Source organism: Corapipo altera, unplaced genomic scaffold, assembly GCF_003945725.1.
Source record: "Corapipo altera isolate COAL_440 unplaced genomic scaffold, ASM394572v1 169, whole genome shotgun sequence".
Classification (NCBI taxonomy): Eukaryota; Metazoa; Chordata; class Aves; order Passeriformes; family Pipridae; genus Corapipo; species Corapipo altera.
The window spans coordinates 1,733,763-1,759,945 of NW_020884946.1; the positions used below are offsets into that span (position 1 = coordinate 1,733,763).

General features: G+C 49.7%; 1 protein-coding gene and 1 long non-coding RNA gene across 8 annotated transcripts in view; one reads left to right on the forward strand and one right to left on the reverse strand.

Moving 5' to 3' along the window:
- SAMD4A (sterile alpha motif domain containing 4A) overlaps positions 1–26,183 on the reverse strand; it is a 100,625-nt gene that overhangs the window by 54,985 nt on the left and 19,457 nt on the right. The window lies entirely within an intron of this gene.
- LOC113956206 lies at positions 12,858–15,872 on the forward strand. Its single transcript, XR_003530778.1, has 3 exons — positions 12,858–13,121; positions 15,691–15,739; positions 15,863–15,872. It is a non-coding gene; the product is annotated as an uncharacterized LOC113956206 (long non-coding RNA).

Here is a 26,183-nt window from a genome sequence, read left to right on the forward strand (position 1 = left end):
GCCGTTGTTCCCTCAGAATGACACCGCTGTTCGCCCGGATTTTACTGATATCTCACAACAACACCCCAGGAGCTGCAAAGATTCGTTGGGAGGGGGGGGTTAAAACAATGTGACAGCACTGCAGTCACAGCTATTTCACCAGTAAGGTCTCCATCGTGCTCTTTCCACCCAGAACACGTCGCAGGGTCGGCGTGAACACTGAAGTTAAAGGACAAAGAAGAACGTTGGTCCTTGCAATTGCACATTCCTGGTGGGATGGTTTGGCCGGGTCTGGTTCTTGATGCCCATCAAAGGCCCCAAAATTACGTTGAGGAGCCCAGCTCCCGTCCCAGCTCTGAGCAATGATGAGCATGACACCTCTTAGAGCCTGAAACATGAAAAGCTTTCACCACTAATGCAAGTTTTCACTGAAACCAAAATCCTCCTCCTCTCCCTGCCTGGCTAAAATGTCCATTTCCAGCTACTAAAAACATCACAAGAATAATTTGAGATCTCTTTTTCTTGACTGAATTCTGTGATTTTTGGGAAGAGACTTCCAACAAAAGGAAAACCTGATATTTTTGTGGAGGGAGTGTCAGGAACAGACCTCCCTGCAAAGGAAAAGCCCCTTCCCTGCACCTTTTTTCCCCTGAAGAGCAGCAATGTGTTGCAACAACCCACAAGGAAGGATTCAACTTTCACTACTCAGAAGTGATGAACAGGAGAAGTTTCGTTTAAAGCCATTACTCCTTGTCCTTCCAACGGAAATAATCTGTTCTGCTCTATCCTATTCTATCCTATTGCATTCCATTCCATCCTCATGCAATTCCATACAGCTGGGCTCTGTTGCAGGCAAGTCTATCCTGGAGAAAGACCTGATTCCTGAATACCTCCAGCAATTCAGACTCTGTCTGGAGAGGTGCAAACTGCACCTACCCATCCTGGAACAGCCAGTGAAAGGTTTTCCTGTGTCATGATACAGCGACAGCATCGTCCCACTCATCACCACATCTGCAGCCTCCAATTCAGGGGAGATCTGGTCTATGTCCCAGTTCCCCACTGGAAAGGGAAGCTCCCAGCCCAGAGGGATTCCAGCAACTCCTCACACACTTCCAGGTTTCCAACTCTCTTTGTGTGGCGTGAAGGGAAACTTCAGGCTGGGGTTTACACAACTCTGAGTTACCCTCTGCCTCCTCCAGCTTCCCATCATGCCTCCTCCTGGTATTAGGAAGAGAAATGTCACAACCAGAGGGGAATTGCAGGATGCAGCTCTCCAGCAATCCCTTAAAGACAGGCACTCACACGAGTAATGCTGGCAAAGCCTCTGCTCCTCCTCTGGGATCCTTTACGAGTAGCAACACAGCAAGAGGCTTGTTAAAAGAAGAAAATTGGACACCAGGAACAAATTCCCTGTCCTGCCACTTTCCACAGTCCCTTTGCTGCCGTGGAATATGCTCCTGTGGACACCGGACAACAAGCTGCCATATTCTCAACGTGAAGCAGCGTGACAAGAAAAGCTGCAAAACAAGCACTGAGAGGTTTTATATGGAAATGCAGCGGGAGGGCACGTTATTCCCAGAGGTGCCTCTCCATGAGATGATGACAATCAGTTCAGAGCACAAATCCCCAGGACCAGCTCACAGCAGCACAGGAAGGAGGTGGGGAAGAGGGTGAGAAGCCCTAGTTTCCCACTCCCACCACATACCACTGGGAAATACTGGAAAACAGATTTTGGGGAGAGATCTTAGATGCAGTAAGTTCCTGGCTTGATGAAGCCACCAATGTGAGGCCATGCTCAGCTTTCAGACCTCCTAATGGCCACTACTGTTTGCAGAAGGAAGTTATTTTGGGGTGAAACCCGCTCAGCTCTCGAGGCAGCGGCACAAAGGCCAGGAGAAGTGTCTCCCTGCTTTCCCTGGGATGCAGCTGCCAGGACCTGCCTGATCCACAGTGCTGGCACTACCTGTTGCCTCCCTCCTACACCCTCTGTGTCACATGGTGCCTGCCCATGTCACTGATGCCAACCTGGATGGGACCAGGATGCTGAACACAAGACAAGAGTGGAGGAGAATACAACAGAATAGAATATTATTTATTTTCTGCCAGGATCCCAGAGGACTTTCACCTCCTGAATAACTTCCTAACATCCTTTCACCTCTGCTACTCTGAGGCACGAGCAGTGAGGACTCCTGCTCACAGGAGTTGACAGGGATGGACTGATCCCACTTTGTTAGCACTCAGAGAAATACCTCCAAAAGCCATGGAGCTGCAAGGCTGGAGTTCACCAGCATCTCCTTCATCCTCGGCCCAGCCTTTCCTCTCTTTCAAGCACTTTGACAGGAGTTTACAACTTCCTGCACCTCCAGTGGTGGCACAGGAGATGTGGCAGGACACCTTGTCAGTGGAAGATGAGTGGGAAAGTCAGAGCTCTTCAAGCCCTGCTGTCCTCCCTGACATCAAGGTTGACCTCTCCCACTGCTCCACGTCACAGTGATTTTCCACAACACCAAACAAATCAGAACTGGGTTAAAAAACCAGTTCCCCATCCTCAAACCATCCCAGGCACCGGTGCAAGTAAGAGCCCAACGAGGCCATGGAGAACCATCTCCCTGTGACTCAGATCTGCCTCTGGGTGAGTGAAGTCCAGGAGGACTCGTGGATTGCTGGCCAGGGTGTTCCATGGGGATTCACTGCTGATGGGAGTGGGAAGCAACCTCCCTGTGGCAACTCAACCCTTTCAGGCAGGGAGCTAAAACTGCCCACCCGAGGGGAGGAACTGCAAAAGTGGCAAGGGGACATGGGAGGTCTGGGCTTTGAGAGAGCAATATAACGCTGAAATGCTGGGGGAAACCAAAGAGACCCAGCCTCTGAGAACAGTTCTACCATCTCCTTTTGTTTGAGGCATTTTCTGGGTAAACCCATGAAATCAGAGATACCCAACAGTCCGGTGTCCTGTGCAAAGTTTGTATTAAAGGATGTTTTTCTTCTCCCCAGTTCTTAAAATAAAAAGCCAGTTTCTCCAGCCTGGTTAAACCACCACCCTGCAATGCAGCGACTTCCAGCTCTCCCAGTACCGGGGATTACTAGGTTACAGATCCACAGCCTGACCATACAAACCCAGTTTCCTGGATACTTGCACCACCACCCTCTAAATTCTGTTGTGGTCTGGACTTCACAAGCTGCTGGTTTTAATATTTTTGGATGCTGAAAGCAAGCAAGGCGAGTTCCCCGCGAGTTCCAGTCATTTTCTTTAACTCCCTTTTTTTTTTTTTTTTTTGGAAGGCATATTTTCCACGATGCTGTGGAAGAAATACAAGCCAGCATGAGAAGGCACAAAGGTGGCTCTGGGACACAGCTGGGTCCTCCCATCCCTGACTCTCAGTACATGACTTCTAACAGACTGATGGGGCTGCCTGAAAACACAGTTGCTTCCAATCTCTCTTCATGTAGAAGACCAAGTGAAGTTACTTTTCATTACGTAGATATGTCTATTATCAGCATAATTTATGGCTTGGCATTATTCAGGGAGATTAATGAAGCCTCCTTGCTTCTAAAGATAAAACCTCTTTCCAAATCCTTCCCGTGCACGTATTGCTTGCTCAGAGTTCCTGCATTATTCATCAGCAATGTCAGGGCACTCCTGCAATGCCTTTTTCATTGCAGTGCCCTCCACAGTGGGCTGCCCCAGCCGGGATGAGGAGACCCAGACCCAGATCCTTCTCCCAAAAAGGGCAGTTTAAGTCCTCTGGGATTCTCCAGGTGAATGGGACTGGGACTTCTCTACACACTGCTTCTCCCCAGCCTTTCACAGTGGAGTTTATATCCCAGCTTCCTCCTGAAGGAATTTTCTGAGCAAAACCAAGAGGAACATCAAGCTGACGCTGATGATGACAAACAGCTGATGGATGCAATCCAGCTCTGCAACCTGACCACTTGCCACTCGGGTTGGCTCCTGGTCCTTTTCTGACCATGGGTTGGTGTGATCCAGAAAGCCCTGAATGATTTGTACCTCCCAGTGCAAAACACCTCCCACCTCACAGAGTGAAGACCCACAACAGCTCCTGACATCCAAGAGACAGGAGAGCAGAGCTGTCCTTGGGAGCTCTCGATCCTGCAGCACCTTCAGAATCACTTAGGTTGGAAAAGATCCTTAAGATTGAGTCCAGCCATTAACAAGGCCACCACTGACCCATGTCCCCAAGTGCCACATCCACACAGCTTTAAATCCCTCCAGGAATGGTGACTCCAGCACTGCCCTGGGCAGCGTGTTCCAATGTCTGACCTTTTCCACAGTCTGATGCTGGGGATTCTCTGGGCATCCTGCCAGGCAAATCTCCCCGAAGTTCCACGGGAAGCCAAGGCTCCTGCACGAGCAGCAGCATCTGATCAGCCAGTGCCTGACACTGAGTAAGGACGTGTTTGTCATTTCTTCCTGACCTGATTCACAAGCTTTGTGGCTACTGCCATGCCCTGGGCACCTTCACACCTCACAGGGGTGAGGCCTTCAAGGGAAAGCAAAAAAACAAGCTCTCTGGCGAGGTGGCTGCAGGCAGCTACAGGGAACATCAAAGCTGTGGGCACCAACTCCCATGAAACTTCAACACCAACAGGCACAAAGACCTCACCCAAGAGCCAAGGACAGGAAAGTCAACCTCACTGCAGATTTGAAGCAGAGCCCTGGTGCTGTAAGGTCCTAAAAGACATTTACCTTGTGACAGTGCTGTGCCCAACAAGCCGACGTGGGGAGACAGGACCCATCTGATGGACCACAATTTCAGGAATGTCCCAGCCAAGCCCACCAGGTCACTGTTCCTCTCTCAGTGCAGAACACACGGACCCCACCCTGGTCACAGCCCTGAAGAGCTCTGGAGATCTGGAGCTGGGCAACAGTGCCCTGCACTGCCCAAAATCAGACTCTGGTGCAACGCTGGTCACACCAAGAGAAATCCACCATCAACCTCTCATTCCATCTCAGAAAATCACATCACCTGCATGTTCAGAGCCGAAGAAAACCCTTGGTGCTGGCAGAGGAACAGGAACAAGCAGGGAAGGAGGCAGCAAATACCTCTGTCACTTTATGAAAACGCACAAGACCCTCAGCAACCAGCATTTGGGAACTTGCTTTTCATCTCAGGTTATGCCTGTAGCGTCCCTCTGATGAAACCTGTATTCCATAAACAAATCCTAGCTCGGGGGAGGAAGAGGGTAATAATCAAACATCCCAGTTTGCCGTTGAATTTCCCAAAATAAACAGCATGCTCAGAGTACCAACCCAAACCTTGCTCATCCTCCCCAGCTATCACCACCTCAGACATCTAAACACTGGTGTCCTCCAGCAAAGCATGTCATGGATCTTCATCACCCTCCCTGCATCACTGCAGCAAAACAAAACCTCTGCTTCAGCCAAGACCTTCCTTGCTAAGTATGTTTACACAGGACAGGAAGGGAACTCCAGCCCCAAAGACATAAACTTCATGGAAGAGCAGTTCATGACCCTGAGCAGCAACACTGGAAAACACCATCTCCATCCATCAGCACCTGTGGTACTGAAATTCACGGTTCCCACGGAACAATTTCCAGTCAGACAGAGAAGTCTGACTCCCTCAGTCTCACATCCACAGCCCAAGGTGTCCAGTACAAACCACGGCTCCCAGAGACTTTCCCTCCTCTTGCAATGATGGGGTGGCTTCTGGAAAATAAAAGAGGGCTCAGGGCAAAGTGGTGGAAGGAGCTCTGGTTTATGGATTAGGGAAAATTTGTTTGCAATAAGGGTACCTAAGGATTGGACCAAGGAGCCAGGACAATCTTTACAGGAAGAGTTTAAGAGGAGAGGTGAGAAGTGTGTCCAAACTGGCCCAACATGACCAGTGCAGAAAGACAGAGAATTCACCTCAATGATCTTTCCAGGGCTCTATAAGGAAATATTTTGAGTAACTTTGTAAACAATATAAAGATAAAAACATTCATTCAGAAAATTCAAAGTTAACTAGTTCAAGGGGCATCTGCTTCACTTCTTCTTGAGGATCCCTCACACATCAACTGATGCTCCCTCTACAAAGCAAGGGAGGGCTGTACCACAGAATCACAGAATGGTTTGGGTTGGAAGGGACCTTAAAGCTCATCTCCTTCCAATCCCCTGCCATGGGCAGAGACACCTTCCACTAAACCAGGTTGCTCCAAGCCCTGTCCAACCTGGCCTGGAACACTTCCAGGGATGGGGCAGCCACAGCTTCTCTGGGCAACCTGTTCCAGGGCCTCACCACCCTCACAGTCAAAAATTTCTTCCCAATATCCCATCTAACCCTGCCCTCTGGCAGTGGGAAGCCATTCCCCCCTTTGTCCTGTCCCTCCAGGCCCTTGTCCAAAGTCCCTCTTCAGCTCCCTTGGAGCACCTTTAGGCACTGGAAGGGGCTCCAAGGTCTCCCTGAAGCCTTCCCTTCTCCAGGCTGAACAACCCTTGTACATCTTTCCATGGATCTCCTGCAAATTTGAAGCCACTCCACAGAGATGCACATCCTCCCTGGCTGAGGTGGACTGTGGCTCTGTATTGTTCAACAGAAACAGGATAACTCACACCTGCTGGGACAATTTCTCACCTCTGGCAGCTGAAACCACATAAACCAGTTGGATGCTTACAGTCAACAAGTTTCTCCACCCCCTCTGCAGTTCAGTGAAATTGCTTTTAAGATCCTTTGTCTAGAACAACACAGACAGCAATGTTTACTTAAAAACAAACAGGCAGGACAGAAAGTGCTTTTCCTGAGCTTCCCGAGGCACGAGGGTTCTGCTGGAAGGCACAGGGCTGGCAGGGAGGGGAGTCCTGCTGAACAGCTACAGTAGGTGAGACGACCAAACATCTGAAAGGCTGGAAAAATAGCTTTAGAAAGCATTAGCTCCCACACTTCCATGTAATCAGATACAATGCTAGCCAACAGAATCCTGGGTTTAATAGCCAATCCAAGTTTTCCTTGGCTGGCAGACAAAATTTGCTTTCTGTTTTTTAACTCCAGCATAAGCCACTCCTGAGAAACAGATTTTGCCTGCACCGTATTTTAAACAAGTCAATAAGGGTGTGATTTAGAGGAGTTAGTGCTCAAAGGTTGGGGTGATGTTTTCCCATTTCTCATTGCTGAGCAAATGCCCTACTCTCACCCACGTGTCTGGCATGTAGGAAGCCCTGTCTAGGGCAGCAGTGTGTGATCCCCCAGTGATTTTTGAATGATTTTCCATCACTCTGAGCAGGTATATTCTCTTTTAGAGCCATCCTATTGACACACTCGTTGTGTCAAGCTGCCCTTGCCCTTAAGATCTCCATGTGTGCACAGGTAAGACTCCACATGGAGAAAACAGGGTGTCCATCCAAATGATTCCATGTTATTTGACAGGAGAAGAATCAGGAATTCCACTGGTAGCATTCTTCAAAAAAACCCCACCCATTTCCAGGGCAGAAGGAGGACAAGGATACCAACAACCTGGCAATTTCATTGTTACCAGATAAATAGTTTTCAGGCAGGCAGTTACCTGTGAATCCTCAAATAAATATGCAAGACCACCATGTCTGTGCAGCCTCAACTAATACATATATATAAAAAAATATTTTATAATATTACCCATTTTGAGAATGGGCTTGTTCAAATCTGGGTACCAAGATTCCTTCTGAAGTGGGAAAGTTGGAGGGTTTAGATTCCTCTCAATGGCTGTACAACCTTTTTATCAAACTTTCCAAATCCACACATGCACAGTGTGTAAGAGCCTGTGACCCAAAGGTGAATATTTCACAGTGTGTCAGTTGTCTAAGGCAGTGGTTGGACTTGATGACCTTAAAGGCCTTTTCCAACCTAAATTATGATTCTGTAGGTGTGCACTTGGATAAATACACTGGTTTTGCAAGAAAAGATCATTCTAAAGGTTTAAAGACAGAGCATGTGCATTGCTCTGTATGCTCACACTACGTGAGTGCAGGATGCACAGATACGATTTCTCTGTCTTCACAGGTGAATTAAAAACCCCAACAGGTTGCTAAGAGCCATTTAGGGCTTTATTTTTATTTTATTTTGACCAGCCATCCATGTTCAGGGACAGGATTCCCCAGGACAGACGCCCTGTGGGTGAAGCCCACAGCCCTGGGGCTGGCTGGGCAGGAGGCAGAGCAGCACATCAGATACAGCAAACCCATGACCAGTGGGTCTAAAAATACACTCCTGGTATCACAGCAGGCCAGGAATAGACCAGGAAGGGAGGATGGATAAAGCTGTTCTGACAGGATTTTCTTTGTTTTATCTTTTCACACCTCCCCAAGGCTGCAACTGTGAAAGATTAACCCTGTGGGATGAACCTACGTGCCTGGCCCCGGGGGGACCTTCCTGCTCCCTGACAGGAGGGTGGGGCCAGGTGGGGGTCGGGATCTGCTCCCAGGCAACAAGGGACAGGACGAGAGGAAATGGCCTCAAGTCGCACCAAAGGAGGTTTGGATTGGATATTAGGGAAAACTCTTCATAGAAAGGGTGGTCAGGCATTGGAACAGGCTGCCCAGGGCACTGGTGGGGTCCCCATCCCCAGACAGATTTAAAAGCTGTGTGGATGTGGCACTTGGGGACATGGTTAGTGGTGGCCTTGGCAGTGCTGGGCTAAGTGCTGGACTCAATGATCTTAAAGGTCTTTTTCAAACTACACAATTCCACATCTTTCACTCTGTCTTCCCTGGCTGAAGGGACCAAAAACCCTCTTGAAAGCCCATAGTTATTGATCTGTTTGTTGCAGTGCAGAGAGGGAAAAGAGTGAGACCTGTCTCAAACATGCAGGGCTAAGTGTGAAGAAATGTCCCTTCAGGTGCTGCATAAAGGGCACTTCATAGGGAAGAAGTAAAGAGAGATCACAGCCACTGCCAGGTATCCTAAGGGCCTGCCATGAGGTTGGAATATCCTGCCTTCTCCCTGAAAACAGATTCACAACATGCATTCTGAGACAAGGCTGGAGCAAGAAACACGGCAGGTCTGGGGAGAGACCCAGCTTAGAAAAATCAACCCACAAAAAACCCCTCTATGAGACCATTCACAGATCCATCAGTTGATGTGAGGGCCAGGAGGGGCTGAACTGGGGTCATTTACTTTTATTGGTTGAATTAGGAGATTAAAGGTAAGTTCACAGGAGGTGAGCCCTCCACCCTGGCCAGCAGCAGCTCCACCAGGTACTCTCTGGGAAGCTGACATTCCCATGCTGAACCCCATGCTGAGTCCACCCAAACCCCTGGTAAGCTGCTGCAAAGGTGTTAAACACACCACGAGATAAAAACCCAAACCCCACCTCCAGCCTGAATAGCTCCAACATCCACTTCCAACCTTTCATGATCTTAAAACCAGCTCCTGCCCTCTGCTGAAACCACCTGTGTTGGTATTTATGGATGGATGCACCAATTCCTTGTGTCCTCGTGGATAAACTAAGTGACTGAGTCTCCTCAATCAATCCCCCAAACACAGGTTGCCACAGGGACTTCTCCCAGGTGCACCACCCCTATAGGGGACTAACAGAGATTTATCCCTCAGGCAGCACATCTTTTATTCACCCTGTCACCCCTGTCCAATGAGCCTGCATTGGCAAAGGCTGAATTTAACATCTTTCTCCAGTGTACCTCTGCTTAATATGCAAACCAGACAAATCAACTTTCCATTCAAGTTCATCAGCATTTAAATGAGGGCGAGTCCCTGCAGGGGTTGGACTCCAAGCCTAAGGACAAGGGGAGGAATTACAAAAATCAACACCCATGGTATTGATCACAAACTCAGCAGGTCCATCACTCTCCAGATCAGTGTCTCCAGTAGCTGATCCTCTCCTAACCTGCAGTCAACACACCTTCCCCGAGCCTGGGTTTGCTACAAGGGGATTTATTACAAGATGTGGAGGGAAGGACACTCCCATCCTTCCCTGCTGGAGGCATGCAGTCCGTGTGCAACTCTGGAACTCAGCATTCCAGGTGAGAAGTGACCCACAGCACGTGAGGTGCAACAGCACAGAGGAGCCTCACCTTTGCTTAGAATCATAAAATCATGAAGGTTGGAAAAGCCCTCTAAGATCACCAAGTCCAACCGTTCCCCCAGCACTGCCAAGGCCACCACTAACCCCTGTCCCCAAGTGCCACATCTACATGGTTTTTAAATCCCTCCAGGGATGGGGACTCCACCACTGCCCTGGGAAGCTTGTTCCAATGCTTGCCAAAAAAAATGCTCACAGAGAAACTCAGAGAGGTGAAAAGCTTGCTCCCACCTCCACACCCACATGGCAAATTCAACTGACCTCCTTTGGCAGAGGGTTTTGCACAGCCCCTTGCTGCCTCCACGAGCACTCCTAGATCTCCTCCTCATTCCTGTTTCCCTGCTTTTTCCTGCTCCTGACTCCTAAAGAGCAAAGGGGCTGGATTGCAGCAGAACCCTGACTCTGAGTGCCAGTGGGAGACGGGACATGTCCTGCCAGCGCATCACTGCCCAAAGAAATTAGGGAATTAGGGAAAAGTCCAAAGAGGCTACAATCAGGCTGTGTAGGGACCTGCTTTGTGTCTGTGCTTCCAGGTGAAAAGCCGAACCACCAGCAGGCGAGCGAGGAGACGGGGATGAAACAGGGCTCCTTATCCCCCCCTCCCTTCTTCTTCAAGGGCTGCAAAAGTGCCTGAAAATAGAACATTTTGTAATGGTAAAAAAAAAAAAAAAAAAGTTAAAGCAGTAGAACTGGGTCAATCAGCAAACGGGCTGATTTAAGAGCGAAGTCGCAGCGTTCGTAATGGGCTAAAAACGGCGCTGATGCGTTGCCGAGAAGGAATATAATTAAGAGGCTTTTTAAAGCGGCGCTTCCCCACCCCAGCCACAGAAATCACAGCTCACACTACCAGGATTGCTTCCACCTCATGGAGCAGGAATGCGCTGGCGTGCCGCAAGCTGGCCGAAGAATGCGGAGTTTCCGTGGGCCGGGAGAAGATCCCGAACGGCAGCGGTTCCCGGCATTCCTTCGTGGGTACATCACTGCTATCCAGTTATAAGGCACGGCAACGGAAATGGGGCTGGGGGGGGGGGGGGGGATATCTGACGTTTTGGTGTTTAAGGAAGGGGGTTGGGAAAGCTGGTGTGTAGCCCAGTGGGTGAGAGAATGAAACAGAGATTAAATAATGGGATGGGTGATGGGGTGCCTCTCACTGGAGGCTCTTCCTGGGGATGTCCCGGGAGGACCTAAGGAGTACTTATATAAGGAACACACCTTCCAACAGTTCATTCAAGAACGAGCTTCTTGGAAGAAAACTTTGCCCTAATTAGGAGCAGATGGCCCAACCCGAGCAGGCAGAGGGTACGGCTCGAGAACTGCTGAGCGGAGAAACTCCAGCCCTGCACTGCCCAAAGGGTCACACCAGCAAACCCTCTGCCCCCCTTCGGACACCAAACCCAAAACAGTGCCTCACAGAGGAACAGAACTTTCCTGGATTCTCCCAGGGCTGTACAACAGAACCGCAGAATTATTTAGGTTGGAAAAGACCTTTAAGATCATCGATTCCAACCCCAAGCAGGTCCTGTGCCCCTCAAAGTCTGCTAGAGCCAAAGGGCCACGAGGTCGACTACGGATCCCGTAGCTCCGGAAACCCGGCAAATAGTTGGGGTGAAGCCATTGCTCCATGTCCAAGGACACCGTCACGCTTTGGAAGCATCTCTGGGGACATCCCCACCCACTCTGCCCTGCCAGAGAGGAGCAGAGTGGATGAGTCAGACCCAGAAAGTTCATTCCCTCGACTTCTGCTCCTCGCTGCAATTAATCTTTGGGGTAATTAGATAAGCAGCCATCCTCTAAACTTAGTCAGAGCTAAACTGCATGTGGCACCATCCACCTTGGGGCTGGTGACCTCCTTCCTAATAGACACCTCCTTCCTAATAGACACCTCCTTCCCCATCCCACGGTGACACCCCTTTTTCCTCTCCATCTGTCCGAAACACAAAGTGATTTGGGACCAAGGAAAGCTCCACATCAGCTGTGGGTGATGGGGGTGAGAGGAAAAGGAGGAGACACAAAAAGTGGGGCAGAGAGAGCTAGCTGCTCCTCTTGAGAAACCCCAATTACCCCAGTTTGAGCTATTCCACCTCCCTCTAAATATCCCAGCGCGGAGCTGGTGCATCGGGCGTGCCAAGCCCCAGCAGCTCCCCGCTGGAAAATTTTGGCTGGTGCCTCCCCCTCCCTCCACACAAAACCCTCGCTCTCCCTCTCTCGCAGGCACGCACAGGGAAAGGGAGGGAGAGCAGAGCAGAAACCACAAGCAAATGTTCTGGTGCAGTATTTCCCCTCCTCAGACCCGTCCGCCCTACTTGAGATTCGAATCGTGTTTAAGGAATTTCAAAAAAAAAAAGAAAAGAAAAAAAAAAGGCAAAGCCCTTCCCCTGTGCCGGAGGCGGCTCCAGCGGGACAGGCTGCTCTCGCTCACCAGAGCAAACACAGGTCCCTCCACAAGAGCTTCCACAAACTGGAAAATAATTAAACATCACTGGGAAATCTAGTATTTTTTTTCTTTTTTTCATAATATGGAAAAAAATAATCGCGGCAGACGATATACGTTGGGAAACCTCCAAGAGTTTGACCTTTAGCTGAGCAGCGAGGACAGTCAGGCAAGTATGCCTGAGGACTGCATACACATGCAAAGGAGCTCCAGAGGATTTTCCAAACCCTCCACAAACAAACTGCACATCTCCTTAAAAAAAAAAAAAAAAAAAAGAGAGAAATATTTTCCCTATTTGCCTGTCAGGGGATGCTCAAGTCAGGGTTACACACGGCACTACCCAACCCTACAGTGCACTCTGGGAGGGTTTATTTCATGTGGACTCTCAGCTGAATAGGAGCAATGAGCCTCTCCCCTAATTTTAAGGAAAAAGGAAAATGAAAATGAAGGTTTAGATTCCTCATTACTCCAAGGAATCTTTTCATTGCTCTGACAATGAAAAGGAGTGCAGGGAAGTGTGGAGGAGAAATCCATTCATCCTCTGAGGGTCCCTGGCTCAGCCAAAATGAGATGATTCAGCTTAAACCCAAAAACCCTCACAGCAAAGCGACAACCAAACCCTCACTTGTCGTGGAACGATGCAGGGGACTCGACCCTTATCTCTGGAAAACTGGGATCAGAGGTAACCAACCCGATGTGACCGTTTCCATCCCGCCTCCCCTACAGCCGATGGAGCTGCACAATGTTTCCAGTGCTTTGGAAAAATAGTTTCAGGTTCTGCTGCCTCTATCTTGGCACCAAAAGCAAGTTTCCATTAGTGAAAGGCTGAGGGATGATTTCACTTCAGAGCTGAAATGGGGAAACCAGCAAAATGAGTAAGATGCAGCTCAACATACGCCGGGGTCTTTGTCATAAGCCTGTGCTGAAGAATGGGGGTGTATCAGCTTTTTTTGGGGGGGACAAAACACCAAAAACACAGAGGGAGGTGCTTTTAAAGAGGATTTTTGGTCTGTGTTCCAGCTAATCCACCACTGCCAGGGATCATCTGGGATGGAGTGGGATAGCTGGTGTGGGGGAAACAGCCCAGGAGGGTGTAGGAGTACCCCAGGATGGGCAGGGGTATGGGGAAGAAGGGATCCAGCCCGGGAGAACACCTCTGGATCCAACAGGGTCTCCCCAGGCAGCGAAGGTGCAGGAAGGCAGCAGACAGGGAAGACAGGGAAGCTGATCTCCGACTGGCTGCCAACGGACGCCGAGGTTATTCACGTCCAAACAAATAATTCTTCTATAAATAACACGGCTGCTCCGACTTCCTGAGTGAAACCCTTCTTTTCTGGAGCTCCCAGAGGTGGTGGAAGGAAATGGCGTCGGCTGGAGGAGCTCCCTGCAGGCGGTGGAACCCCCCAGCACCCGTGGGGGGGGATCACAGACCGGTTCCCTCAGAGCTGTCCCCGTCCCCCCCCAGAGATGGCTCATGCACGTGGGACACGCACCAGCTGCCCTGCAGAGCAGCTCAGTGCACCTCAAGGACAAAAAAACCCTTGTTTTTCCTTCTTTCCCGACTTTTTTCCTTCTTTTCATGCCACGACAATGAGCTTTGCAGTGGAAGCTTTTAAGCGACAGCTCCTCACGCGCGTTAAAGAGGCACCTTTCTGGCACCGCTTCTCTGGCCGAGCACAGCAAAGGCACCTTGGAGCCAAAAAAGCATCAAGAATCGTCCTTGGAGAGGAGCCAGAAGGTGCTGCCAGCATCTCCAGGCAGCAGGGACGCAACAGGGACCCAGGCCAGGCAGGAGACGGAGCTGGGAAAGGCGCAGGTATTCCTTGGATCCTCTTGTCTTTGGAGCATCTCGGTTCATGCTGCTGCTGGGCTGCCTGGAGGAGCCACGAGCCTCCCCACTGCCATGGGTATGGAACAGCAGCGGTCAGGTGTGCCTGAGCCCTGCCCTGAGGGAGCCACGAGGCTGCTCCCAAAACCTCCTGCTTCCTGAGGCACAGCCATCCGTCTAGACAGAGGACATTCCTCGCCCTCCACCAGCCCAGTGGTTGGTATGAGCCATGTCCTCACTTGCCAAGGGCAGGATCCAAGGTGAAATCCCACAGGGAGGAATCCTAATCCGCCCAGGAAAGTCAAGGTGCCTTTGTTTTGGCACCTGCATTCCCTGGACCACAGAGGGTTCAGCAGGAGAATGCCTGGGTGTCTCCTCCAGCCCCAGGAGCTCTCCATGGAGAGGTCACATCTGGCAAGATACCTTGGACACCTGGGATAACCAAGTGCCTGTCTAGATGCCCAGGAGGACACTTGCTAGGGTGGAAACATCCCTGGAAGTGTTCAAGCCAAGACTGGATGGGATTTGGAGCAATCTGGTCTAGTGGAAGGTGTCCCTGCCCATGCAAGGGAGTTGGAACAAGATGAGTTTTAAGGACCCTTCCCACCCAAACCATTCTGGGATTCCATGAAACCAAGCCCCTGAGAGCAAAGGATGGATCCTGCACCATTGCCCAGCCTAAAGATGCTACTGCAGCTGGAGATGTCAGGAAAAATGAGATATCCCATCTCCAGACATCCAGAGCTTCCGAGAAAAACACAAGATCTTCTCCAAGGGGTCTGACCCACATCCTCTTCTCTTCAGGAGAAAACCAGCACAGGTGATATTTCAAAGCAGAACAGCAAAACTGGCTTTTTTTCCTTCTGCTTTCAAGGAAAACCAGGCATCTGAGGCACACAAAGGCCTGAGTGCTTCTTCTCCTGTGCAGCTATTTTGTAACTACAACTGCCCACAGGTTCCTAAACCTTTGAACATTTGAGTCCCACTGACTTGTAACAGGTTGCAGACATGAAGTTATTTAAAGCACTTGTAAAATATTAATTGACATTTGCCTTACAGAGGGGGGGAAAAAGGGAAGAGACAGAGACAGGAACCCCAGGGATCCAGACGATCCAATTTCAGGCACCTAATTAAAATTAAATTTCAATTAATTTCCAATTACTTTATTTTAAACTTATTTTGTGTTTATACTTTTTTTTTTTTGTTAGTTGCCTAAAAATGAGTCTGCCCCTTTGGTTGCTTTTCAATTAAATATCATCCTGACACTCAAATTGATGCTTTTATTTGCTAACTCTGAGGTTATTCAAAATCCCTACACATTTAATTCAAGGACTTCAAGAGAACTTGACAGACAGTCCCCACCTCCCTTTTTCACTACGTTGGGGATGATGAATCATTATATTTACTACTATTTTCTTCGCAGTGACGTGTTAAACTTCACTCAAGTGGAAACCGAGGAGCGGAATGACAAGGTGGCTTTGGTGCTGTGGGAATACTGAGGGAGAAAACAATGAGATCAAAGCTTATTTTGCTTGTATTGTGCTTTGTAATTTTTTTTAAGTTATTTTTTCTTCTTACTTTTTTGGTCTGGTCAGTCTCAAGAGTTTAGAAGCAACAGATCTTTCCTTAACCCGGGGGTTGAAGAGGGAAACATCCTCGGCCTCGTCTCAGCCTTGATGATTTTCTTTGCTTTGAAGGGACCAGCCATGGAACAGAACCGGTCAATTCAGCCAAAAGGAGGAAAATTTAGCACTTCAACGACCTCTTTACAGATACTTCCCTATAAACTCCTCACCCCCAGCAGTCTGACTTGAAAACTCTGGCAGCAAAGAAGCAGCACCTGAATATTTAATGTGAAGCACAGCAACTCATCCCGGTTATGTTTTTACATTAAAGAAGGTTGTCATCACGTGGAGTCTAATTTTCATTCTTTCCCTGCAAAAAAACCCATGCCTTAAATAAAAATTAAGAAAGCCCTGTTTGTTTATCTGCCTTTTTCTGTGTTTACATCCCACACTTAGCCCGAATTCCCCAGCATTATACAAAGGCTGGGAGCTGCTGCGGAGAAGCCGGATGGCTGATGCTGTGATAAATACCTGGAGGCTCTCTGCCATCACTAATGAGTGAAAATATGTATAGAAGCAGGGAAAAAAAAAAAGCTTTCCAGAAGCTGGAGTTACAGTGCTCATCTCTGGAAGCATTCCCACTCGTTTTTGGAAGCATGCACGCCAGGGGGGGAAAAAAAAGAATCCAAGAGAACCTGTGGGCGTCTGAAGCCACCTCAGCTTTGAGAGACTGAAGATCTGGTTTAAAATTGGCAAAAACATCCTTCTGCAGAAAGACAAACTGCAGACAGACATGATTCAGTGCTGCTCAGGAGTAAACCTGCACCAGGGATGTTTGCAGGGAAAGTAAAACAGAGGATGTGACAGCAGAGAGGGAGCAAGAAGTGCCCCAGGAAGCTCTGCACCAGATTCCTTGCACTTTGCAATGGGGAACAGGTTTTTTCCTGAAGGCATTGCTGACATGTCAAGTATGTCTTCTTTGCCTCTTTCCTCCCCCACAAAAAACCCCAACAAGCACTGGTTTAAATCAGAGCTGCTTCTGTTCTGAACAGGGAGTTCCTGGTCACTCCAAGATCTCTCCTTCCGTAGGATCTGACGTTCATCCCTGCACTTACTGCTTGAGTGCAGCCACTCCGGGGTCACGGTGACAGATGCAGTTGCAGAGAAAACTGAACATCCAATAAACAACTCAGTAAAGTGACTTCCCTGTGCCAGTCCATTACATGTTCTTCCCAGGATAAGCTCCGTGTTGCCGCACCAGGCTGGAGCCCCGGGCGATGTGACCGGCTCCCGATGGAGCTGAGCCAGGATTGCAGGGAGCAGCAGGAGCTGTGGCCGTGCCAGATCATCAGTGACTTACCCAGGAGCACACAGGGGAACTGGTGGCTGATGACAGCAAATAAAACATCCCCACCCAGCCCAAGATGGGCACAGCAGGAGCTCCAACCTCGGGGAGTGGTGACTCCACAGCCGATGCTCGGATGTCCTCGATGCCACATGACAGTGTTGTGCCTGGCAGCTCTTTCCAGACACACCAGCCTGGAGCAGAGCAGCACGGCCCCACGAGTGACACAAGAACCTCAAGAGGCAGGACACAGCCTTGTGTGGTGCTCAGGGAGCTGGGGAAAGGGAACGGAAAAGCTGCCAGCTCCCAAACATCCTATGTGTGCTCCCTGGGCTGACACCCATGCAGGGGTTCAGTTTGGGAGGGGACAGGGACCCTGTCACAGCCCACTGCCATCCCCCTGCATGGCCACAGCAAGGACAAGGGCTGCCAGACTAAGAGGTCTCATTTAAATCAACAAAGGAGCAAAGATGCACGTTGTGTTGGGGGTTTTTTGGGGCTTGTTTTTTGTGTGCACAGTTGAGTGACACTATCGGGTCTAAAATCACTTCTGCATAGTTTTGAGTTGCATGCACCTTCAGTATAAGGAGCTGAAAGATTCCTGGCACCAGCACATGCCCCAGAGGACTGAAATCCTACATTTCCTGCCCCCAAAGGCTTTTCAACCCCTGGCAGACCATGGGCATTGCACGAGCCAAAATCAGGCTCCTGGTCACCCACCAGGGGATGGCCAGTTCCTCCCTTCAGCACAGCGACCACTCCGATGTAAAGGGCCACAAAAGAGAAGAAAAACCACCTGCCCCATCCAGCAAAAACTGGTTTAAAAACCAATGGAATAGGCAAGAAGTTACCACTCCCTTCAAATCACTAACGCGCAGCCCGAGAAACAATGTCAGCAAAACTGCAAAGCAAACACCGATTTTTGTTTTTAAACCGTGCAAGCAGCAGTTCTTCAAAATTCAGCTTTTCCCCAGTTTTGTTTTCCTTGTGAAATCTGTCAGTTTGAATCATTTCTCCGGATCAGGAAAAGTGCTTTCTGATCCTCCATCCCCAAACCCGACAGCTTTGCTCGTAACGCCTTTAGAAAGAAAGGAAAAAAAAAAAAAAAATCTTTCTGTTCTCTTACTCCATCCTCAAAGAGGCTGGTTTGATTCCTGATGCTCCAGCATATTTCTGTCTTTTACCACACTTCAAGGCTATTTTTTCCCTGCCAAAGTATGCAAGGAAAAGCAACACAAGCCCTGCAGCTTTGGGGGAAGGGCCAGCCCTGCAGCTCTTATTATCTTTGGATGGGAAGAGGGAGAGAGAGACAGAGACGTTGTTAATGCCTCAGATATTTCTAGAGCCTACCACTGTCCCACCAAGGAAGTCTGAAACATAAAATGCCATTGGAAACATCACATGGGGCATTAAAAAAATCCAGTGTAAGAGCCTAATTTGCTTTATTATCAGCATCTGGAGGTTTTTAGGTGCAGCCAGCTTGAAGATCATCCTGGTTATGCAGCTCACGTGCAGCTCTTTACAACTGAAACCAGCATCAAACCTTCACCTGGGGGGGTCACAAGTTCCTAAACACGTCTCTGGTATTAAACATTTTATGGACTTGAAGGTTTCCTTGCACCTGGGATGTGATGTGACATCCAGCTGCACATCCAGCCAGGGGAAGGGCGAGATGGGGCAAAACTCCAGGTCTGGGTCACTCCCCTACTGCTGACAATACAAAGTGTGGAGTCTGTGCACATTGTTATTTTGTGGGATTAATCCCATCCCCTCAGCCCTGAGCAGCAAACACAGAACTGCCAAGTGCAGTCTACACCAACTCAAACCACCATGGCTGTGATGATCCATCACCCCTAAACCCACAGTCCAACCACACGGATGCTCTTCTCCAATGATACATTTAAAATGGGGGTTGATATTAATTGTTCTGCTGAAAACTCAGACAGAGAGCGAGCAGAGCTTCAAGATTCACTTACTTCCCCCAGAACAAGACACCAAGTCCTGCAATCTGTTATCCATTAGAAAAGAAGTAGCCCAAAGAGATTCCCATTGTTCTCCTGCTTCTGGGCGTCGGTTTCCCAAACTTACATCTCAAGCCCGATGGGTCTGGATGGAACCCAGGGAAGTCCCCAGAAATGCCGGGCTTTTGGAAAATCAGAGTTTATACTTGGAAAGCATCACTTTATAGGCCTTGCTACCGAGAGGATTTCCCACACATCCTGTCTGAATGATCCCAGCACAAATCCCCTGCCAGGCTGAGGATGAGGCACCATGTAGGTCACAGATTAAGGGACACAGCAACCATATGGGAATGGCAGGAGTTTTGACAATGCACACACTGATTATCCTTAACCTTCCCAACTTCAGCAACAAGAGTCACAGGAGCATGGATGACAGAGCAGGTAAACAGAATGAGAGATTCAGAAACCAGGATGGTTTGGGTTGGAAGGGACCTTTAAAGACCATCTTGTTCCAAACCCCTGCCATGGGCAGAGACACCTCTCACTAGACCAGGTTGCTCCAAGCCCTGTCCAACCCCGCCTGGAACACTTCCAGGGATGGAGCAGCCACAGCTTCTCTGGGAAACCAGTGCCAGGGCCTCACCACCCTCCCAGCCAACAATTCCTTCCCAATATCCCATCTAACCCTGCCCTATGGCAGTGGGAAGCCATTCCCCCTTGCCCTGTCCCTCCAGGCCCTTGTCCAAAGTGCCTCTCCAGCTCTCCTGGTGCCCCTTTAGGCACTGGAAGGGGCTCTAAGGTCTCCCTGGAGCCTTCTCTTCTTCAGGTTGAACAGTCCCAATTCTCTCAGCCTTTCCTCAGGAGATGTGGTCCAGCCCTTTTACCATCTTCATGGCCCTAGAATACCCCCGACTCTGTGCTCCTCACATCCCTGGGGCATCCCCAGCCGTCAGCCCCCTTCAGTACAACCAAAGCAAAGCTCTCAGGTTTTCATCCACAGCTCCATAAAACAACGGGCATCTGTTCACCGACTCCGACACGACACAAACCCAGACTTTACAGAGTTTATCCAAGGCAATTCTTTCCAGCTCAGGAAAACCGAGGCTCTCCTGGCTGAAGGACAGTCCATGCTGTTGCTCTGCACGTCCTGCAATCCTGCAAACTGCCCCGAGCAAACGGTAAGAATACCGATTTTTTTTTTTTTTTCCCTTTTTGATCAGCATCTCGCTGAGATGGTCTCACAAGAGGGATCTGGTTCGGCTCTGGAGACCCACCAGGAACAGGACTTGCTGTGCCCATGGTTTGGGAAACCCCTCCTACCCCTCCACAGATGTTCCTCCAAACAGAACTGCTAACTGAGCCGACACCTCCCCATCCAGATGAACATATGGCTGTGCTTGTACCAGCACTGCTTTCATCGTCCCCACAGGTGCTCTAAGGACAGGCTGGACCACAGAAGGACCATTAAAGACCTTTTTATGGAAAAAAAATAGCCTTTGGGGTTTATTTTTCCCCCTGCAGAGCCTGCCCATCCCTGCAGTGTCTGGTTATGAGCCCTGGAGCCGTGGTCCAGGTGCCTGGCTTGAGGACACAAAGCCATCCCCTGCTTCCCTGGGTATCCATCTGGAAAAGGTCCAGAGAGCTCTAATTAAGCAAACTGCTCGTTTACCTTCACAGAGCTGCTTTTCTCAAGGGCTCCACTGGAGATGAGGGAGGGATGCTGTGCCCTGTGGGGGCAGATGGATGCAGAGCTGTCAGCTCACACAGGTGCCAGCGCAAACCAGCCTCTCCAATGGCTTCATGGACAGGGAGACAAAAGGGAGAGTCGGAACACAAAACCTCACTGAGGCAGGAGCAGCTCCACCAACCCCCCCAAACACACCAGGAAGGTGTTTGCCAAGGGATGCTCCTGGATCCCAGGTTTGCCACGAATTGCTCCTCCTTTCCTCAAGGGCACCCAGGTCTCATTATACATAATCCCAGCTCCTCTCAAGATAAGGTTTTATCATATGAAAGGAAGAAGCAACCACTAGAAAAAGGACTCCCCAGGTGAAAAGGGATCAGGGAGCCCATATAAGACTCTCCTCCAGAGGGAAACAAGTCAACTATGGAGCCACAAACAGTTTAAGGCAACAGGAGAGAACATGGATAACAAGGCACATGGGGGAGAGAAAAGGGAGCTACGGTTAAAAATAAATAACAAAAAGCAAAAGGCAGGAAAGTGGGACATAAAAAGAAACCCCACCAAGAGTGATGCAGAGCTGGCTTTCAGTGCTCCAGCCCTTGTGTTTTCTGGCCTTATTTACGAAACACAAATAATCCAGCCTTCTCCGTAAGCAGCCAGATCCGGTGGAATTACATGTCTGAATACCCTCGGTAAACAGACGGGAAGCTGTGGAAACACAGCTTAAGGCAATGTGTGCTAACAAGGGGGCCTTTATCACCCAACCTGGCAGAGGGAAACCCGCTGGCCCCGGCTGAAGTCCCTGCAACTGGTGTGTTCCATCCAACTGGTGTGTTCCATCGGCTCCGACCGGGATACCCCTGGCTGCACTCATTTATTTTCCCCTCTTGTGATGCAGACTGGAAACAGGCAAGGAAAAGGGATGCTGCTACCCAACACTTCATGGGGCAGGAGAAGGGGTGGTGAGAGCAAAACATGCCGGAACCACCTTCCCCCTCAGTGCTGAGCACCTGCCTTATTATCTCCGGATGAAATCCCTGACGTGTCCCACCATCGAGGACAGGCATGGGAGAGAGGATTTCCTGCCCGAGGAGCACATCACCCACCGGAGAGAGCAGCAGGCAAGAGCTGACCCCATTTCACAGAGCTGCTGGAAAATGCTGAAATCAAATCCAGCTCACCCAGAAAGCGGGAGCTCGGCTCCAGGAATGAGGGAGCGCAGTCGTCTGGCCAGACCGGAGGATCAGCATGCTCCCTCCTGGCTGCAGGATCTAAGGATGTGAAAGTATTTTCCAGACCAAAAACATACTCGTTTATTTTCAAAGATCTCCTATTAAGGAGAGCCCTGTTCCTACAGGGACAAACTCCCACCTCTGCCGAGAAGTTGCTCCAAGCCTTTTTTTGCAAGGAAACCTCAGGGCAGAGGGGTCTGCGGAATAATTCCTCCTCTACCCACCATCTGCACGGGTGAGGCCAAAGGCTCCTTGCATGTAGGACGAGTGGGAGGACTCACGTTTTTTGGCCAAGATGGCCACATCCAGGCACCCCCCAAAGCAGAAATCCCAATCCCCATCTCCCCCTCCTTCACCCACATGAAGGATGGCAAAGCCACTGCAGCCTCCTGCTTCCATGGTGTGATCAAAATGAATTATTGTTATACTCAGTCCCAATAAATTCCTACGCTCAGCTCAGACACCTCAGCTCTTATTTGTTTCCAGCAAGGAGCATTCCAGGCTACTCTTGATCAAAAAGAAAATAACCCATGAAATTCAGGTGGAGTTTTATGTTTTGCTACCCAAAGAAACTTTCCTTCCATTTGAACCTTGCTGTCTGATGACAGGAGGGGAGTCAGGGCTCTTGCTGAAGAGCTGCAATCCTCTGTGACCATGAGATAGGGAAAAATAAGGAGTCTTCCAAATGCATATCCTGAGCAGGGACCTGTAGCACATGATCACAGAATTCCAGAATGGTTTGGGTTGGTTGGAAGAGATCTTAAAGCCCATCTCCTTCCAATCCCCCTGCCATGGGCAGGGACACCTTCCAATAGACCAGGTTGCTCCAAGCCCTGTCCAACCTGGCCTGGAACACTTCCAGGGATGGGGCAGCCACAGCTTCTCTGGACAACCTGTGCCAGGGCCTCACCACCCTCACAGCCAAGAATTTCTTCCTCACATCTACTCTAAACCTGCCCTGGCACTTTAAAACCACTGAATGGTTTCGTCCACAATGAGGACTCGGGCACAGAAAGATGGGAAACACAAGGGTTTGCTTTGGAAGCTGGAGACTGATGATTCTTCCTTTAGATTTACACTTCCAACGGTACAGAGGACTTTCAAAGCCACACTGACAGATACCAGCACCTGTCCCTCTGTAGGTTTACAGGCACCCTCTGAGCACTGCCCAGCACTGTGCCCACACCACACTTTGTGCTCATTGCAGCATTTTCTGACCAAAGACCTCAGCCTGAATCCATTCAGCTCCCTTGTCAGGTAGATCATCTTCCTCTTACAGAGGGAAGAGAGGACCAATAAACAAACGTGGGCTAGTGATAAACAATCCCACTGGGATTGCCTTCAGTACAGACCTTATGTGGTTTTGAAGTTGTTTCTCCCAGATCTGCAGAGAAGTGTGTTTGCAACAGGGAGCACACGAAAGGTCAAGCATCAACACAGATGCTGACGCTCCGACTTCAGCTCACGCCTGCCCAGGCAGGAGCTGTGCTTGTGTGCTCTCTGAGTCCATGCCAGCGGGGCTTTTTGAGCCCAAGAGAGCGTGTTTTACAGCCCAAACACAATTTCAGGACAAGGCTGGATATGTGGGATGCAGGGATGTGGGTCACAGACCTTGAGACCCTGCAAGAGCCGCTCTAACCGCTGCTCCTCTTCCCTCAATATCAAAATTTCCTCCAAACCTCCTAATTCAGGAGTAGGGATGTCGCAGGTGGATCCACAGAGGGCAGTGGATCCAGCAGGAGGAGGAGCAGGAGGAGCTCCCATCACTGCAGATGCCCCATCCTGTTCCTGCCCCACGGCACAGCTGCTCATCCTGTGCCTGCATGTGCTGGTTCCTAAATTTAAACCAGCCAGGGATAAGCTTTGAAACAACAGCCAAGGCCTGGGGATATGTGCGTGCTGGGGGAGGGAGGGAATACATCCCCACTCTTCCCTTCAGCTTATCTTGAAGTCTTGGATGGGGGGAGCAGCTCTGGCACCCACCAGGCAGAGCCTTCATTCCCATTTCCTTGCCAAAGGCAGAGCAGCAGCAGCTCTGAGAGTCTGGATTAGGGGATCACCTCCCAGAGTCATGGGATACGAGGGATCCTCCCTGGAGCCAAAGGGTCCCTTTCCTCCCATCCCACAGCAAGTCTGGGTGGGCAGGCACCTCCTCATCCTAGCACACCCCAAATTCCCATCCATACCTCTCCAAGTGAAATTACAGAGCAGTTTAGGTTGGAAAAGACTTAAGATCATCGAGTCCAACTGTAAACCCAGCACTGCCAACGCCACCACTAAACCATGTCCCCAAGTGCCACATCTACATGTCTTTGGAATACCTCCAGAGATGGAAGCTGGGATTCAACCACCCCCCCTGGCTGCACAGGGTCTCCCCAACTGATGCTCTCCTGGAGGGTCTCCAAAGGACTCCAAGACAGAGCCAGAGGGGACTCCTCTGCTGAGAAAAAGGAGGGAGAAGTGGGGTCCACACAGGAATCCCTTGACTCAGGGTGCTGTGTCCTGCTCCTCTCAGGACCTCAACAGGAAGCATTCCCCAGGAACTGGCTCTTGGCTTGCACACAGACTAATGTGGGCTAGAAGAAAGAAATGTATAGAACAAGTGGTACACTGGAGAAAAAGGAAAATGAACCGAAAACTCCCAGAATGGTTTGGGTTGGAAGGGACCTTAAAGACCATCTCATTCCAACTCCCTGCCATGGGCAGGGACATCTTCCACTAGACCAGGTTGCTCCAAGCCCCAGCTCCAGCTGTTATTTCAGGCAGAAAATGCTTCCTCTATCGTGGCAGTAAGGAAAACTGAGATATTTCTGTGGCTTCTGCTTTGATGGGAAAAGGGCCGGAGCCGAGAAACGCGGAGCCACAAAGAATCCCGTGTGAGCCCTTCTCAGGCTCCCCTGCCTGGCTCTGGCACCAGGGACACAACACTTTTCTCTGTCCTAAGCAGGATTTCCCCTCTTTTTTTCTCCTCATTACCACACATCACCAGCCAGAGGGACATCTGAGAGGAAGGATGAACAGTAGCCGTAAAAAGCCCTGGTTTTTCAAAAACAATTGGAATACTGCATGGACAAATTCACCCTCCATTTGATAGACAAGAGGAAGCCAAAATCCTTTGGACACAGGGAGGAGAACTGCAGCAGCCCCAGCTTCAGCCTCAGCTGTCCAGTTCCATCCCACAACCCTGAAGGTCCTCCCTACAACCACAAACCATTTTTGTTCAGCCCGTGCCACAATGGCTCCCTTTTCCCCAAACACGTCTCTAACGTGATTTAGTGTTTCCACCCTGCAGAAAGCACCTAATGCCTGAGAGGAGAGGGATTGCAGCATTCCAGCTCCCTCCCTGGGATGAAGGACATGATGAACCACTTGCCCTCAAGTCCCTGAGGAGGTTGATAAGTAGGGAAGGAAAATCCACAGTTACAAAACTTCCACCCTAAACAAGCAGAGAGATGCAGGACAGGAGAAGGAAGCTGTGCCCAGGCTGGGTGCACAAGGACCCCTGAAGATGCCAAGGAGATGATTTAGGATCCCCCACATGAGCCAGCCAGCCTTGGGAGAGCCTGTCAAGAAGCAGCAGGGCTAAGACAGGAGGGAAAACCACTGCACACGTCCCCCAATTTTACAAGCTTTTTTCCCACTGCTAAAATAGAAAAACCCTGAGCAAATTTAGCAAAACACGTCAACAAGTTCTGTGCTACAGCCCAGACACACATGTTCTCCTCAGTAAGATGCATTCTTAGAAACCTTCTTTTGCAAAACCTGTTGGTGTTGGTGTGCCTTTTGTTTTCCTTTCTAGCTCCAAGTACTCACAAGCATCCTGGAGACTTAAAAAAAAAAAAAGAAAGAACAGACATTTTTAGATTTAAACACGTGGAGAGGACTAAGAGTGTGTCACCACGTGTCTGGGATAGATGTTAAATCCTCCAAAACCATATGCTGGAGATTGCTCCAACAAAAGAGACTGAGATGATAAAGAGAAGCCTTATGTTCAAGTACCCGTTAGTTGTGCAAGATTAGAAATTAGCTCACAATCCAATCCTTGTAAAAAGGCTTTAAAAGCACAGGATTTCTCCTTAACATGAAAGCAATGAACTGATAGCTACTCATTATTGAATTACTCATTCAG